General features: G+C 39.4%; 1 long non-coding RNA gene across 1 annotated transcript; it reads left to right on the top strand.

The window, feature by feature from the left end:
* The first annotated feature begins 18 nt into the window (after positions 1-18).
* LOC144209988 (uncharacterized) lies at positions 19-17,193 on the top strand. Its single transcript, XR_013329294.1, has 4 exons — positions 19-125; positions 2,558-2,674; positions 16,893-17,026; positions 17,100-17,193. It is a non-coding gene; the product is annotated as an uncharacterized LOC144209988 (long non-coding RNA).
* Positions 17,194-17,884: the final 691 nt, after the last annotated feature.

Below are 17,884 nucleotides of genomic sequence, written 5' to 3'. Positions count from 1 at the left end.
TCTAAACTGGTCGCCAAACACGCTGAGATGGACGACCAATCAAGCTCACGTTTATATTCGACTGTCTTTGGATTGGACGTCAACTCCTGGCAATTGCATCCAATCAGGCAATTGCATCCAATAAGGTAAGGTTGAAAATAAAAACTAGCTGGTCAATTTTCCACACGAATCTGCCGACTGCCATATTTTCTCCGTAACCGGACGTTTGGTCGCCGGTCAAATGTACTTAGATATTAAACAGTACTTAGATATTAAACTATCTCTCTTAGATATTAAACTCTTTGTACGTAGATATTAACCAGTAATTTGTACTTATATATTAAACAGTACTCTTAACTTAGATATTAAATAGTACTTTGTACTTGGATATTAAAGTATCTGTACTTAGATAATAAACAATACTCTGTACTTAGATATTAAACAGTACTTAGCTATTAAACAGTACTTGGCTATTAAACAGTACTCAGATATTAAACTGTACTTAGATATTAAACTCTCTCTTAGATATTAAACTATGTACTTAGATATTAAACAGTACTCTGTACTTAGATATTAAACAGTACTTTGTACTTATATATTAAACAGTACTCTACCTAGATATTAAACTGTACTCTGTACTTGGATATTAAATTGTACTCCGTACTTAGATATTAAACAGTACTTAGCTATTAAACAGTAGTCAGATATTAAACAGTACTTAGATATTAAACTCTCTTCGATATTAAACTATGTACTTAGCTATTAAACTGTACTATGTACTTCGATATTAAACAGTACTCTGTACTTAGGAATTAAACATTACTTAGACATTACTTAGACATTAAACTCTCTCTCATGAATATTATTTTCCGAGCTGCCTTCAACAGTAAACTCTCGGCGACCAAAAGACCGACGACCAAACATCCTAGCACATATTATGAAGTCACCGTATTAGCTTCCCAAATCCAAAAAACGCGCTGCGGGAACATTAAAAAAAACGCTCTACCAGGGTAATTAGAGGGGATTCAGAAAGCCGGAGGGTGCGTTGCATTAATGACGACGACATCAAATATAAATTACCAGGAAGAAGTTTGTCGCAGTGGAGAAAAAAAAAAAAGCTAGCGCAATAGTTGCGGCAGAGTGACGCTCCCGCCCGTCCATTATTCACACCGGCGATTATGACGTCGTCAATTATTAACCGGCGCCCCCTCGCTCGGGGTGCCGGGGCGCACAAATCAAAGACTGGGCTTGATCGGAGGCGGGACCACGTTTGCTCGCTGGGATTACAAAAGTCAACTTTTGTTTGATTAGCTTTGCCAAGAGAGCCTGAATCATTTAAGCTCTTCTACAATATGGCGCTGGATGGATATTGTGTGGAAAATGTCAAGGTGTTTTTTAACTTTTAGTGGCAGTCATATTTTGCTTGAAATATGGATAAGGGGATTTTTGACTTATGTTTAATGGTAGTAAGGAAATATTATATATTTAAGGGGGAAAATAACCAATAAATGATACGTAAATATATAGAATTTATACTATTTGAGAAGTATTTGTTGTAGTAGTTTGCAAAATAACAAAGTGACGACTGAAAATAGCAAAATTGAATTATTTATTGAAAAGTATTCGATCTGAAAGTGTCTATTTTGAATTTTTTCTTGTATGTGTAAGTATTTTAAAATTATTTTTAATTAGAAATATGACCATTAAATGGCTTATGACAAGAGTAATGTTAAAAAATTGTAAATATACAGATTAGTTTCTCTAAATTTAAGATTTTGTGAAGTTAAGCACTCCAAAAAATGAAATAAAATCAATAAATATTCAGCATTAATTTATAATTTTCATTCGATTTTAGCTCAAATTATTTAAATTATTTAAAATATGACTGTTCAATGGCATATGACGAAAATAATGAAAAAAATGTAAACTTACTTAGTTTCTCTAAATTTAAGATTTTTTGAGGTTAAGCACTCCAAAAAATGAAATAAAATCAATAAATATTCTGCATTAATGTATCATTTTCATTCAATTTTAGCTCAAAACCACGATTTTATTTACTTTAGGCCACCACCTTCCCCCTAGGCTCACCCGTTTAAATCCCACGAATCCCCCGTAATGATGACAATTAACCTGGAATAACAGCGATATTAGCCACGCGTGCTAATCGCCGCGGCTGTTATTAATTTTGACGTAAGGTTCCAATTAAAGATAGCCAAACACTGATTTCATTTCCTTTTCATTTGGGTTGGGCAGATAAGGAGCCCATTGATCACACCTGAACGACTCACTGTGCGTTGGGCTAATTAAAGAGGCTGATTGCAATTAAGATTAAAGCCGCTCAAACTTTGGAGACATACAAAAATTACGTCTAGCAGCCAGGCTAGTGTCATATAATCGTAGGACCACCCCAGGGTGGGTGTCTAGCACCCTCTCCCGCGGGGGTCCTTGGACAGATTGTCCTGGTTGCTTCTGATTGGCTGAAATATTCGGGAATTCAAGTTTTTACAAATCCTATTTTTAAGTATGAAACCTACTTTTGTCCATATGAAAATAAAGCTGTATTTTTTCTCTATTATAGTAAAGTTCACCAATGGGAGGACAACAAGGTGTTGGGATACAGCCAATGGGAGGCCAATGAGGTGTTGGGAAAGAGCCAATGGGAGAGGAGCTTACTCAAGGCAATTTCAAAATACAGGTAGGAGTAAATTTGTGTTTTTTAAATTTGACTTTAGACCTTTTTGTATCTGGGATTGGTAACTACTGTATTTTTTAGCTAAAAAATTATGATTATATTGAAGGTATGGCTTATATGCGCATACATTATATATGCACAAATTAACCATAATGCAATGCGTCGTTTATTTCAAAATAGAAAATAGATAAACAGATAAAAGGCTAAACTAAATGTATAAAACCTGAAAAAACTCACTTTAGCGCTGCTAGCTTACCTATGGATGACAAACTATACTGCTTTGGAAACCTATCCTGGTTGTACTGCTCACATGACTTGCTTTTTGAATTTGTTTCCCTTTAGGAATGTGCAATAGAGCAATATATTTTTATAGTATCTCCAAAATACCACAAATGATGATTTTTCTTAAGATTTTTTCCTTCAAAGTAACACATTTTTAATCCCTATTAAAACCACAAATTCTAAGGTGAAAATTGTGAATCAGGGGGCGACTTATATGCGAGAAATTGTCGAATTCAACCATTTTAGGGGTATGGCTTATACGTAGAGACAACTAAAATGCTAGTTGTGTCTTTTGTACATTGAAGTATCCAAATCCAAAGTTTCACCGTTTTTTTTAAAGATTTTTCCCTTCAAAGTAACACATTTTTAATCCCTATTAAAACCACGAATGTTGAGTTGATAATTGTGAATCAGGGGGCGACTTATATGCGAGAAATTATAAAATTCAACCAATTTTAAGCCCATTTTAAGCTTACGGCGACTAATACGGTAGTTGTATCTATTGTACGGCGAGGTATTCAAATCCAAGGGTGCACCCTCTTGGATTGTTTTCCCGCCTCGGCGCCCTAAAAAAAACGAAGTCAACACGACTCCCTGACGCCAAATAGTTCCCGGCGTTCCGTTTGCAAACACGCTGTCGTTGTCAAAGCACGCAAACGCTGCGAGGCGAGCATGTCGTTTCGGGCCCGTTGCGCCAAACGCGGCTCATTAAAAACAATGCTGCAGCACGCCTGCCTAATTACGCCATCGTGCTTGCCTGGGATTTTATTTTTTATATATATATTTTTTCCCTTCCCCATGCAAATGCTAACCTGATTTTCCTAATAAGTCCGAGCCGAGCCGGGTCGGCCGACGTTGAAAGGGATGCGGTCTAATTAAATGAAATATTCCTGATGCGACAAGCGTCCTGAGCGGAACGCCGCTCTACTTATTATCCCAACCGGCTCGCCTTCTTTTTTACGTCAGTGCGAACCCCGAGTAATGTGAACGAATGCCATTTGTCATTCATTATTCATCCGGCTCACTTTTAAGTGACCTTCTTCAAGTCGTGCTAATGAGCGGAGATTCTCGTCTTGACGGGTCGACGCTTAACTTTGACGGACATACCTTGTTCGGCCTTGTTTTTGGGTGTTGACGTTCGTTAATGAGTTTTGTAGGGTGATAAGTAGGAGGGGTTACTTTTATGGAAAGTCCTGAGGGTCGGATTACGGTTTGGGCGACTACCGGGACTATGATAGACCTTCTGATTCATTTTAAGCCAGGGGTGGGCAATTTTTTGGGCCCGGAGGGGGCCATATTGACTTTAAAAATTTGACAGATGGGCGGGGTCAGCACAAGATAGGATACATATAAAAAAGTGCATCCGTTAACAGTACATATGAAATATAAACAGAGAAAATGGACTCAAGTATTAACATACTCATCACTAAAGTCAAAAGTATAAAGTACAAAGTCAAGTAAGTAGAGGAATGTATTAAGAAATATTAAAATGCCATTTAAAAAAGATAGAGGGTCTGTAAAATACCGAAAAAAACAAATAAGAGTGCACAGAGAAACTGCCACTGGCTTATACGTGATGGCGCCATCTTTGGGAAGAAAAAAAAAGCATTATTTGGACTTTGGTAGGCCGGATTAGAAGGCCTAGTGGGCCTTACTTTGCCAATATCTGATTTTAAACTTCTATGATTGACAATGATTGGTCTAATTTTGGCATCATTGAGCGGAATCAACCAAAATGTTTAATCGACAAGAGTCCTAATTCCCTAGTTTTAAATTCTAAAGTAAACCGGATAAAATGGTGTCCTGTTCTCATCCAAGTTCCCGGGCTTGCTTGGGTTTTCCCCAGGTACTCTAGTTTCCTACCAGAATCCAAAAACATGCATGCTAAGCTAATTCCACTCTCCAAACTGCCCATAAATATGACTAGTTCCCCTTTATCTCCTTCTGCCCTCTGATTGGCTGGCCACCGATTCAAGGTGCCCTCCCACCTGTTACCCAAAGTCAACTGGGATAGCTTCCAGCACCCCCACAACCCCAGTGAAGATAAAGCAGTTCAGAAAATGAATGAATAAACAAATCAGATAGAAAAATAGACATCAAATCCAAACTAATCGCAAGCTCTCATTGGTTGCTATTGACAATGACAGCCGTCCAATGAACGAAGGCCATACTAATAATACACAAGCTTCGATTCTTACAATCAATCCCTATAAGAAGACATCCTAGCTCAAACGTGGATTTATTCTATATTAGAAGCATTTATTGAATTTGCCCGTATTCAAATCCTATTTAATCACCAGAATCCCAAACACACGTTACCACGGCAACGCTGCCCATCGGGACCCCCCACCAGGTTTTTTCTTTCGCCAACAGGATTCCGGACGATTCACGTTCGATGATTAGCCGCCGTAGCGCGGTTAGCCCGTCAGGTAGCATGTTGATTGCGCTTCAATTATTAGCGGATTTATTAAAAATGTCCCACCGTGAAAAGAAAATGTAAAATGTTTTCTAGTATGGACGATATATATCCAATCATTTTACTCTTGTAGCCAACAAAAAGCGCCTTGCGGGCGCCAAAAAATAAAAAAATGAAGTAATTAGCGCCAATGAATTAATCAGAGATGGGGAAAATGCAATTATGCATGTTCTTAAGTTCAACCGTGTAATGATTTTTCTCATTATCGTATTGTTATGTAAGGATCATTAATAAGATATGTTCAAACCTAAAAAAAATCGCCAAATATGCTTTGGGTTTGACGTCAATTGAAAGACAGGAGGCGCTGTTTGTGTAGCAGGAAGGCTGGTTTTGGTTGGGTATAGAGTTTTTTGGGCTTCTGTGATTGGTCGGATTGTTTTTGGTAGGTTTTATGAATAGTTTCACCTTTTTAATGGATCAGAATTGTCAAAATATGTCTTGAAAAGTGTCTGATTGGAAGTAAATTCAGGATATCCCAAGTTTTAGTTTGATTTATTTCATAAAGAACAACAAATATTAAGTTGTTTCCGTACTGTAACGTTTTTCTGTATCGTAATAAGTATTGGTAAAGTTTTTAATTTGTTTTCGGGTCACCAAAATGTTATTTTTGTACTAGTTTTGGTAGAAATTGAAGATATTTTGCAGTTTTTTTGGGCAACTAACTCATTGATATGTAACTAATAGACGTCAACATGATTGAGTTTGCCTTTGATTATTTTAATAAACTAATTCATGTTGATGAGCATATATATGGAAATATGTAATATTGTAGCCCTCCGTCTTTAGTCCCTTGTGTACACAGGAAAGTACACAGTCACCTATGGAGCCAGGTCTTGTTGATGTCTTGGAGTTTTTTGGTACCAAAATTTGCAGGATGGGGGAGGAGCTAGAGTTTGCAAAGTAATTTAATAGTATTGTTCCAGTTTAGGCGTATGTGTTGTTTTAATATGTAGTAGTATTAAGTTTTTAGCTTTCTGTCCAATACTTTTTAGAGCTAACTTATAAAAAGTTCCTTCTAAGTTAAGCTAAAACTCCTCACATCACAGTTCCAACACTAGTACCCAGCTAGGAAGCTAACTCTAAACAAAATAGAAAAAATAGTACTCTTAATAAATAAATAAACTCACCGTTCCAGATGGTTTAGCAGCAACATTTTCTGAAGCCCTGCGAGGCGTTCGGAGGTTGTGTTAAGTCAATAATGGCGCTGTTATCAAGCTGTGCCGAACACATGCTGGCACGCCGTTTCTTTGCGATACACCGGGGGGGACGTAGAGAGGCTGGACGCCACTCAAAGTTGTCAGGGAATCAAACCGAGATCCGTAAAATTGAAGTTTAACTCGTTGTTCACAACCGAAAGACTTTGTGTCTGCTAATCGAGCTTCATTATGACGCCCAGCTGCCCTAGATGGCGCCACGCTTAGAAAAACGTCAGGCCCGAAGCCGAGGACGGCTCCCCCGGGGAACCCTTTAAATGTCACCAGGCGCGAGGAACGTTCAAGGATGCCACGTTGGTCCCCCACAACATTTGGAAGCCCGTCGGAAAAAAAGAAATAATTAAAGGTCAGCGCTTCCGTGCCAGAAGTGGCGGCCGAGACGACTTGCCAGGCTTCTTTTTAGTCCAATTTAGTCGATATTCCTGAATAATTATATTGGCAGGGCTACTTGTAGCTGGTTGAAATAACTAATTTTAAGTTTTATCAGGTAATTTGTGTCGAAATATTAGTGTTAGCGATGTCTACATTGCAGATTTTTTTAGTTCAAGTAACCTGGGATCATCTTAGAAGGGAAAATAGCGCCCCCTAATGTGCTGTTTTCCCAATTTGAGTGAAGCTAGCCACCATTAAAGCCATATCTGAGTTAACAAAAACATAGTAAAGTTGTGAACATATTCCTTTTAGATATTTGGCTCTTATTAATCAAATTACTGTATTCCCTCGCATATTAGCCTTATCCACATATAAGCCGCACCCTTAAAATTGTTGGACTTTGTTGTAAAAACTTTGTTTCCCGAGTATAAGTTGTCTTAGAGGACCACTCCCCCAAGCTCCTCCCCCAATTGTCCCTAGTTTACGGTAGCTACCATATTTTTTCACATATTAGCCTCATCCACATATAAGTTATACCCCTAAAATTGTTATACCTTCTTCTAAAAACTTGTTTTCCCAAGTCTAAGTTTTTCCCTTAGGCCCATCCCCAAAGCTCCTCCCCCAATTGTCCCTAGTTTACGGTAGCTACCATATTTTTTCACATATTAGCCTCATCCACGTATAAGTTATACCCCTAAAATTGTTATACCTTCTTCTAAAAACTTGTTTTCCCAAGTCTAAGTTTTTCCCTTAGGCCCATCCCCAAAGCTCCTCCCCCAATTGTCCCTAGTTTACGGTAGCTACCATATTTTTTCACATATTAGCCTCATCCACGTATAAGTTATACCCCTAAAATTGTTATACCTTCTTCTAAAAACTTGTTTTCCCAAGTATAAGTTTTTCCCAGAGGCCCATCCCACAAGCTCCTCCCCCAATTGTCCCTAGTTTACAGTAGCTACCGTATTTTTTCACATATTAGCCTCATCCACGTATAAGTTATACCCCTAAAATTGTTATACCTTCTTCTAAAAACTTGTTTTCCCAAGTATAAGTTTTTCCCTTAGGCCCACCCCCCAAGCTCCTCCCCCAATTGACCCTACCTTACGCTACCTTCCATATTTCCTCACATATTAGCCTCAATCATTAAACTTTCTTCTAAAAAGTTTCTTTCCCAAGCCTAAGTTATCCAATAGACCCACCCCCTAAGCTCCTCCTCCAATCGACCCTAGTTTACAGTAACTAAAAAACATCTCCATTTATTATTATTATTATTGTGGTCACCGTGTGACGCTAAGCTAAGAAAAGCCGTACATTTTTTGCATCTCCACCTGCAACGTAATTAGACGCGCCCACAACCCGGTAAGGTTATTTCTGCATCGACTCGTCACCATCAAAGCCACGGCGGCGACGACGGCGGCGTTTGTCGTCTCCCCCGACAAAGTTGCTCGCCATCTCATTAAAAGTTGCCGTGTTTATCTTTCGCCGTAACTTAATTGCCGCCGGTAGAAACAGATGTCTCGACACCTTTCATTAGTCGAGGGCGGGCCGCGGGATCCGAGAGCGCCGCTCCGCAGGCCGCCGCCGCCAAGACGAGCGCCGCGCAACGCCTTCATTGGATTAGCCGTGGCGGCGGATGGAAATTAAATAGCGTCTTAATTTAGCTTTCAGCGCAACAACACAACATTCTTTGGAGTTTAATGAGTCTTCGTCAAGAGCCACGACTTTAATTGCGTTAGAGCAAATATGCCAAGCTGTAGCTTTCGCTTTTTTTTTCTCGCGGCCCGCCGCCGGGGTAAAAACGACACGGGCGGCGTTTACGGCGAGGTAATGAGGCGCGGCCCCCAGGTCGTGTCGTTCCCCGACGTCGTACTTTGGAGATCGGCGGAGCAGCTAAAAGCAACATGGCGAGCGGCAAATTGAATGCTTGCTACGTCGACGTTTGTTGACGGGCGGCGTCCCATCGTCCTCCTGGCGGGGAAGGGAAATCAGTTTATCACCTGAGCATGTCCAATCCATTGGAATTTGGAGGAGTGGCGGCTAATGAATGATGGCTAAATGCTGACAGATAGTTTACTGTTGAAACCAGCTCTCAAAAGTATATTCATGAGAGGGTTTAATATCTAAGAGAGAGTCTAATATTGAAGTACTGTTTAATATTGAAGTACTTTTTAGTATCTAAGTACTTTTTTAATATCTAAGTACTGTTCAACATCTAAGTATTGTTTGATATATTAGTATTGTTTAATATATTAGTACTGTTTAATATCTAAGAGAGAAGTTTAATATCTAAGAGAGAAGTACTAAGTACTGTTGAATATCTTAGTGCTGGTGAATATCTAAGTACTGTTTAACATCTAAGTAATGTTTAATATCTAAGTACTGTTTACTATCTAAGTACTTTTTACTATCTAAGTATTGTTTGATATCTAAGTACTGTTTACTATCTAAGTATTGTTTACTATCTAAGTACTGTTTACTATCTAAGTACTGTTTACTATCTAAGTACTTTTTACTATCTAAGTATTGTTTACTATCTAAGTACTGATTAATATATAAGTACTGTTTAATATCTAAGTACTGTTTACTATCTAAGTACTGTTTGATATCTAAGTACTGTTTACTATCTAAGTACTGTTTGATATCTAAGTACTGTTTACTATCTAAGTATTGTTTACAATCTAAGTATTGTTTACTATCTAAGTACTGTTTACTATCTAAGTATTGTTTACTATCTAACTACTGTTTAATATCTAAGTACTGTTTACTCTCTAAGTACTGTTTAATATATATATGTACTGTACAGTAGAATTTTAGATATTAAACTCATGAATATAATTTTGCGAGCTGGTTTCACCAGTACTTAAACATTTAACAGTACTTAGATATTAAACTCTCTCTATTAGATATTGAACCTTCTCTCATGAATATAATTTTGAGAGCTGGTTTCAACAGTACGCTCTCTGTCACCATTAGACCGGCAACCAAAAGACCAGCGACCAAACGTCCGGTCACAGCTATGTTCTGAATATCGAGTATTTTCTTCCTTATCAGACTTCCCATCCGTTTTGACAGGAGTTCCTAAACCCCTGCCAATCAAAAACTGATGGGTTGTCTTTCACCATCCCCGATTTGAATAGTCTTTTCTAACCTAGCTTTCGCAGTAAATTTCGAAACCCGGCCCTCCTATTTGACGGCTCGTCTCCCGTCAAAAGCAGCCATCATCGTCATCACCATCATCATCATCATCGCGGTGGCACTCGGCACGGCGGCCGATAAATCCCCGGCGCCGCTTATCGTCGTCGCCATGATGCCGTGGCAGCACACGCAGCGAAAAGAAGACTGATCTCCGCCACGCAGGAAGTCGCTAGCGCTTCACACGCCGTAGATTGGCGCTCACTCGCTCGCCCGCCGCCGCCGCACGCCGCTCCAAGTCAGCTCATTTCACGCCGGGTGTAATTAAAGTTGCCGAGTCGACACGATTCATCTTAAGATTGCGCATCTTGATTCCTTAAAAAGAAAAAAAATAAATCGACTGACAGGACCAGGAAATGTTCAGAATCGTCAAGCCTGGAAAGGAAAGTTAAGATAATCCCAATCATTTTCGTCAGTTTATTTTTTTAATCCGGATGGCCAACTAGTTTCTGCAATTAATCAAATCATATTTTGAAAGTTTTGCTCAGGCTTGGATTTGTGTTTTTTGAAATGTAGTATATATATACACACAAGTACACACATGTACACACATGTACACACATGTACACACATGTACACACATGTACACACATGTACACACACATATACACACATGTACACACATGTACACACATGTACACACATGTACACACATATATACATATATATACACACATGTACACACATATACACACATATATACAGATATATACACACATGTACACACATGTACACACATGTACACACATGTACACACATGTACACACATGTACACACATGTACACACATGTACACACATGTACACACATGTACACACATGTACACACATGTACACACATGTACACACACATATACACACATGTACACACATGTACACACATGTACACACATGTACACACATGTACACACATATATACAGATATATACACACATGTACACACATGTACACACATGTACACACATGTACACACATGTACACACATGTACACACATGTACACACACATATACAGATATATACACACATGTACACATGTACACATGTACACACATACACACATGTACACACATGTACACACATATATATATATACACATATACACATGTACACATGCACACACATATATACAGATATATACACACATGTACACACATGTACACACATGTAAACACACATGTACACACATGTACACACATGTACACACATGTACACACATGTACACACATGTACACACATGTACACACATGTACACACTTGTACACACTTGTACACACTTGTACACACTTGTACACACTTGTACACACATGTACACACATGTACACATGTACACACATGACGCACCACATTATAAGGCGCACCCTCAACGAATGACATTTTTCCATATATAAGGCGCACTGGATTATAAGACGCACTGTCTATTTTGGAGAAAATGTAAGACTTAAGTGCGCCTTATCGTTGTGAAGATGCGGTACTATTGATAATTTATTTATCATGTTGTGTTTTTTGTTTGTTATTTAGTCCATAGACCCAGCAAGTGATGTAGTCTCAAAAACTTGGACCTATACCTCTCCCAAACAATGGAACTAAATCAAAAATAATCAGAATATAAGCTTCGATGCATGTAAATCATTTTTTCGACTGAGTCTAAAACTGCATTCTTCCCTGGAAGACATTTTGGATCTCATTGTCTTGCATCGATACCGATCTACGCCAGTGGGGCAGATTAAGCTTCTTCGCGGTTTACCTAATTACCCAATTACGAAGCAGTAGAAGATTCCGGCCACCATGCCGCCAAATTAATCTACTTTTTATTTCAATTTCTTTTCTCAACTCCCCTAAAACCCCTCGTCCATTTGCCAGAGTGATGTTCACATTTAAATCCAATCGTATTCCCCCTTTTTTTAATTTCATAGTTTCGCAAAAGTCCCGGCCAACTGTGACGCTAGTTTTAACCGCCCGCTAGAAAATGGGATTCGACAACAAAAGCTAGGCGATTCCTTCCAAGAGGACGGTAATAATTTTTTGATTGATAACCGTCCGCAGATTAAAGTGCAACCATGCGGCCGTAGTCATTCGTCTGAGCGCCCAATGGAAATCGCGCCGACTCGCGGCTAATGATAATCGGCCCCTCGGCCGCGATAGAAATCATTAAGTCGGCGAGTTTCCGGCTACGGCGGGGGGTTCCGTCGTCTCGGTGGTGGAAAAGTGGGATCGAGGACACGTCAAGGACGTCTTGATATCGTCCTGAATACTCCCCCGCTAAATCTTTCACGCTTGTCAAGTCTATTTTGTCCTGGATGGAAACTGCCATCTTAAAGTCACATGATCACCTTAGTTTATGGCTGAATTTGGGAGATTGGACTAGTTTTTGGGCCTTACAGGAGGTCCTGGGTTCGAATCCAGGTCAGTGTAGCTGTATGGAGTTTGCATGTTGTCTCTGGGCTAACGTGGGTTTTCTACGGGTACTCTGGTTTGCTCCCAAAACTTGCAAACGAGGCTAATTTTATGCTAAATTGGGCTTAGCTATGAGCTAAGGTTGTTTGTCTACTTGTGCCATGTGATTGGCTGGCCACCGATTAAGGGTGTACCCTGACTCTGGTCTGAGATCAGCTGGGATAGACTCTAGCACCCCCAAAATGGGACCCTAGTGCGGTTTGGAAAAATTAATGGATGAAAAATGGACTTTGCTAAGCTAAAACTTGTTAAAAAATGTTAAATTGAGTTTTTGTGTTGGGTTTGAAGGCAGGTTTTTTTCACCCTTGACTTTGGTGGCTTAAGTTTTGGTATTTTTTGGCAAGAAATTCAACGGTTTTATCGAAAAATTGTTCTTACGTGTTGTGTACTCGGACAAGGTAGCCTATTCTGTTGTTTGAGTGATTCCCCTAGTTGACAAAAAAACAAAAACAACAAAAAAAACAATAGGCCCGATGCCGATGGGCGTGACCTTGTGCCGGCGCGTTAACTCCAACCCGTGAAACGGCGGCCAATTATCCACATGGGCGGCGCTGTGAGTGTCACATGATTGGACCCGGACGGGCAAATGAGGCGTCGGGACATCGCCAAGCGTGCTGGACGGGACAATTTCACACGCTAGCAAAAATCGTACTTTGGCTTATGTCTCTCAAGGAATAACGTTTGAAAATATCATTTTTAATGGCTATTTTCGTCAAAAAAAGGTTCCCAAACCCTAACATAGGGTCACAAAATCGTAAAATGCAGTTGACACATTACGAAACATAATTTTTTGATGTTTGGCAGTTATAGTATTCCGTTTAAATTCATTTTCTGACCCCAAAAAAAGTCATGGTGATTTTCGACATCCGAATTTGTTTTTGATAACATCCACAACAACAAACACAACAAAAAACAACAATGTCATCCTGTTTATTGACTTGAAAAAGGCCTTTAGCGTCCCCCCTCCAAAAAAAAAAAACCTATTTTAGTTAAAATTCCCATTCCGACCTTGGGAAGTAATCATTCAAAAAAAAATGTCAATCCCTCGGCAGAATCCGACGACAGTTGTGATGAAAAACTGGAGGTCATAAAAAAAAATGCATGAGAATTATAGCTCAGAGGAGTCAAAAAACGCTCATTATGAATAAGGGAACACTTAGAAGCTTGCTCATAGGGAATTTTTATGAGTCTGGGGTTTGTAGAAAAATCAAAAAATAAAACTCCCAGGCGATAGAAGCTCTTTGGGAGTCATGGGAGGGGCTTTAAAGTTGCTACCGCTACCGATTGTCTTTGAAAAAACCTCAAATTCCATTTTTTATAGCCTATATTTTTCATAAAAAGCCAGTCGGGTTAAAAAAAAAACATCCAGCTTTGACTATGGTTGACATCTGGTACAGGAGGCGGGTTATTTGCGCCCCCATGAGGCACGGAGGTCACGTTAGCCTCTGCTTGCCCTGTTTTGAGGTGATGCAAAGCGGTCTTGAAAGATGAAGTGTTGCTTCTTCCCATCCGTCTTCCATCTTTGTACCCGGAAGGGTTTTAATCTTCCGCAAACATGGTCTTATTCGTCTATATCCACCTCGTCATGGCCTGGGGGTGCTTGTGCTGAGGGGGTGGAGTCTATTTCGACTGGTGGCTCTCCTGGAAAAATGTTCTCAGGGAAAATATTCATTTCTGGAAGATTTTAACCCATTTTTGTGGTTCTTGAGATGCTTAGAAGGGTAGAACTGGATCTTGTAGACAGTCCTGTACTTTGTCACTCGCCACAATGAAGGACCTCTATAGTCCTGGATACTTTGATCCAGAAGTAAACTGGTTTCTAACCCAATAATGTACAAGTTTACAACCTTGTGAAGGTCATTAAAAACCTCCATTTTCTCCAGAAGACTCTTAAAGGCTCAAGCAAACTTTTTAAATTTGCAGGAGACTACCTATACCTCATTGATGGCCTCTAAAACTTTCCTGATCCACTTTTATTTTGGTCCAATTGACCTAATTCAAACAGTCTAACCCATACATAGGCAAACTACAGCCCATGGGCCACATTTGGCCCACCAAAGTTGTTCAAATAATGTTTTTTTCTCCCCAAGATGGCACCATCACGAGGAATCCTGTAGCAGTAGCTGTCTCCACTCTTATTTGTTTTTTGGTGTTTTACATCCCTTCTATCTTTTTTAAATAACATTTTAAATATTTCTTAATACATTCCTTTACTTACTTTACTTTGTACTTTATACTTTTGACTTTAATGATGAGTATGTTAATACTTTAGTCCTTTTTTTCAGTTTCTGTTTCATATGTACTGTTAACGGATGCACTTTTTTATATGTATCAAATCTTGTCCTGACCCAGCCCATCTGTCACATTTTTAAAGTCAATATGGCCCCCGCCGGGCCCAAAAATTTGCCCACCCCTGTCCTAACCAACTTGGTTTCTGCTAAAACTGTGACATACACAAAATAGCTCAAAAAGCATCATCTAATACTTTATAGATGCCATATCTAGACCCCCATATCCTCTAACCCCTCCAACCACACAAGACAACACCCTCTCCCAAATCTCCTTGTCTTACAAGACAACAACAAAAACCAGGACCGTCACCTACCCCTAAGGATCGTTCCCAAAACCTCTATAGTCAACTTCCAAAACATCCGTCATCACCACTATGACACTCAAAGCCTGAGAACCGCCAGAAACCATTTGACGTCAAGTATTTCCAACATGGCTTACCGCATCCATCATATCCCCCCCCCCCCCCTCTTACCTTGGACACAAGTTTCCCCGCAAACCCACCACCGGCATTGCTCGCCTTTTGGCACTTTTTTGTCGTCATGGCAACATATCTTGGCAGATGACTGGAGCTTTACAAGTTGGACGGTGTGCGCTCTAGGGGGGGGTAGGAAGCACCTCGAAGCGAGGCTGTTTCCTCACTGTACCTGTCTCATTATTTATTAGCACTCTTGACATGAGTAATGCACAAGCAAATGTTTGTTGACGTGTCATTAATTGGTATCAGCCCCGACCGGTAGAGACTCTACCCGAGAAGTTCACGCCAAGGCATCGCCTTCGCCTGACAGTCGTCGGAAAGATGTGACACGCACACGCCACATTAATCACGTCGGGGTCTATACGTTCGGCGCCGGGCAGAAATTGGCGATCACGTCGTGGTATCTTCGCCGAGCCGCCGAGTTGCAACACGGGCGCCAGTTGACACTGATAATATTCTATCTTCGTTGTACGTTGGTGTCACCTCATCTTTTACAGTGTCAATCAAAAGGGAGAACTTTTTACCGGAGGCGGAAAAATGTAGGCTTAATTTGCGCTTAGATTATTGGCTTCCTTGTACTGGGGGAGAAATAACATGTAAGGGTTTTGATTTTATCGTGATTTGAGACGCAAAAGCAGTCAGATTTGGGTATTTTGATGAAAGGTACCTGTAAGTATGGATGTTGTGATCTGGTGTTTATTTACTGTATTGGAATCAGGCACAAGATTTGGATCTGATCCAGATTTCTGTCATGATGTCCGTGACTGGACGTTTGGTCGCCAGTCTTTTGGTCCGTTTTGGTTGCTGGTCAAATGTACTTAGATATTAAACAGTACTTCAATATTAAACAGTACTTAGATATTAAGCAGTACTTAAATATTAAGGAGCACTTGGATATTAAGCAGTATTTAGATATTGAACAGTACTTTGATATTAAACAGTACGTGAATACTAAACGATACTTAGATATTAAACAATACTTGGATATTAAACAGTACTTAGATATTAAACAGTATGTGAATACTAAACGATACTTCGATATTAAACAGTACTTGGATATTAAACAGTACTTAGATATTAAACAGTATGTGAATATTAAACGATACTTAGATATTAAACAGCACTTAGATATTAAACTGTACTTGGATATTAAACAGTACTTAGATATTAAACTGTACTTGGATATTAAACAGTACTTCGATATTAAAATTTCTTAAATATTAAACTCTTTGATATCAAACTCTTAATTATTAAACTCTCTTAGATATTAAACTATATTCGATATTAAACTCTCTCTCTTAGATATTAAACTCTCATAATTTTGAGAGCTGGTTTCAACAGTAAACTCTCTGTCACCATTTGACCGGCGACCAAAAGACCAGCACCCAAACATCCGAGCACCATGATGTCAGATGTTGAACCAGTCTTTTCCAGATTTGTAACCAATTACTTGCCCTTTTAACAGGTGAAAGCAGAGCTCGCAGTCAGATCCCCAAGCTGAGATGCAGTGGACCATCTCGTGCCTTTTAGTAGGCCTCAAAGTGCCGGAAGACCTCATTAAACACTTGGCTCCACGTCGTCGTCTTTGTCGTCGAACTGGTGAGCTACGCCGTTTTTTTATGCCGCTGACCTTTAACGAGTTAATTTAAGACTCCCTCACGTTCTCTCGCAGTGTACAGGAGGCTCATAAATCCAAAGACGAGATACCCTTGAGCAATGATGATTATGGTGAAAAGGACTTTGATGTGGGCTGTCAAATGGATCTTGTGAGTACTTTGAATCTTTTGGATTTGGGTTTTAGGGTGGGACGGGGTAGGAAATTATTGTTTTGTTTGGGTTCTGGCCCCCTTTTCGAATACAAAAATGACTGTTTAGGTGGAAAAAGTAAAACGAAAGTATAGGATAAGGATTAAACAGACTCCCTTAAAAGCAAAAAACACAAAATAAGCAACATTATACCAAAATTTTAACCAATAGAACATATTCCGCCTCCCCAATTTTTTTTGGGTGGAAAAAGTAAAGCGAAAATATAGGCAAAGGATTAAATAAACTCCCATAATAGCCAAAACCACAAAATAAGCAGCATTATACCATAATCCTCAACAATAGCACTTTTTCCACCTCCCTGAATTTTTTTGGGTGGAAAAGGTAAAACTAAAAGATAGGCAAATGATTAAATAAACTCCCATAAAAACAAAAAACACAAAATAATCAACATAATACCATAATCTTTACCACTAGCGCCTATTCCACCTCCCCAATTTTTTGGGTGGAAAAGGGAAAACACCCGGGTCGATAAAGTACATAAAAAAACTCGCATAACTTGGGAAAAACCCTTCAACTCTCAAGTAACATTACCCCAGAATTTGCTACACACATTCCGCATCCCCAATGTTTTTCGGGTGGAAAAGGGAAAACACGAGGGTCGATAAAGTGAATAAAAAACTTGCTTAACTT

The sequence above is a fragment of the Stigmatopora nigra genome, chromosome 16 (genome assembly GCF_051989575.1).
Source record: "Stigmatopora nigra isolate UIUO_SnigA chromosome 16, RoL_Snig_1.1, whole genome shotgun sequence".
Classification (NCBI taxonomy): domain Eukaryota; kingdom Metazoa; phylum Chordata; class Actinopteri; order Syngnathiformes; family Syngnathidae; genus Stigmatopora; species Stigmatopora nigra.
Note: the sequence above shows the minus strand (reverse complement) of the source record. Positions and strands in the feature narration are given on the sequence as shown.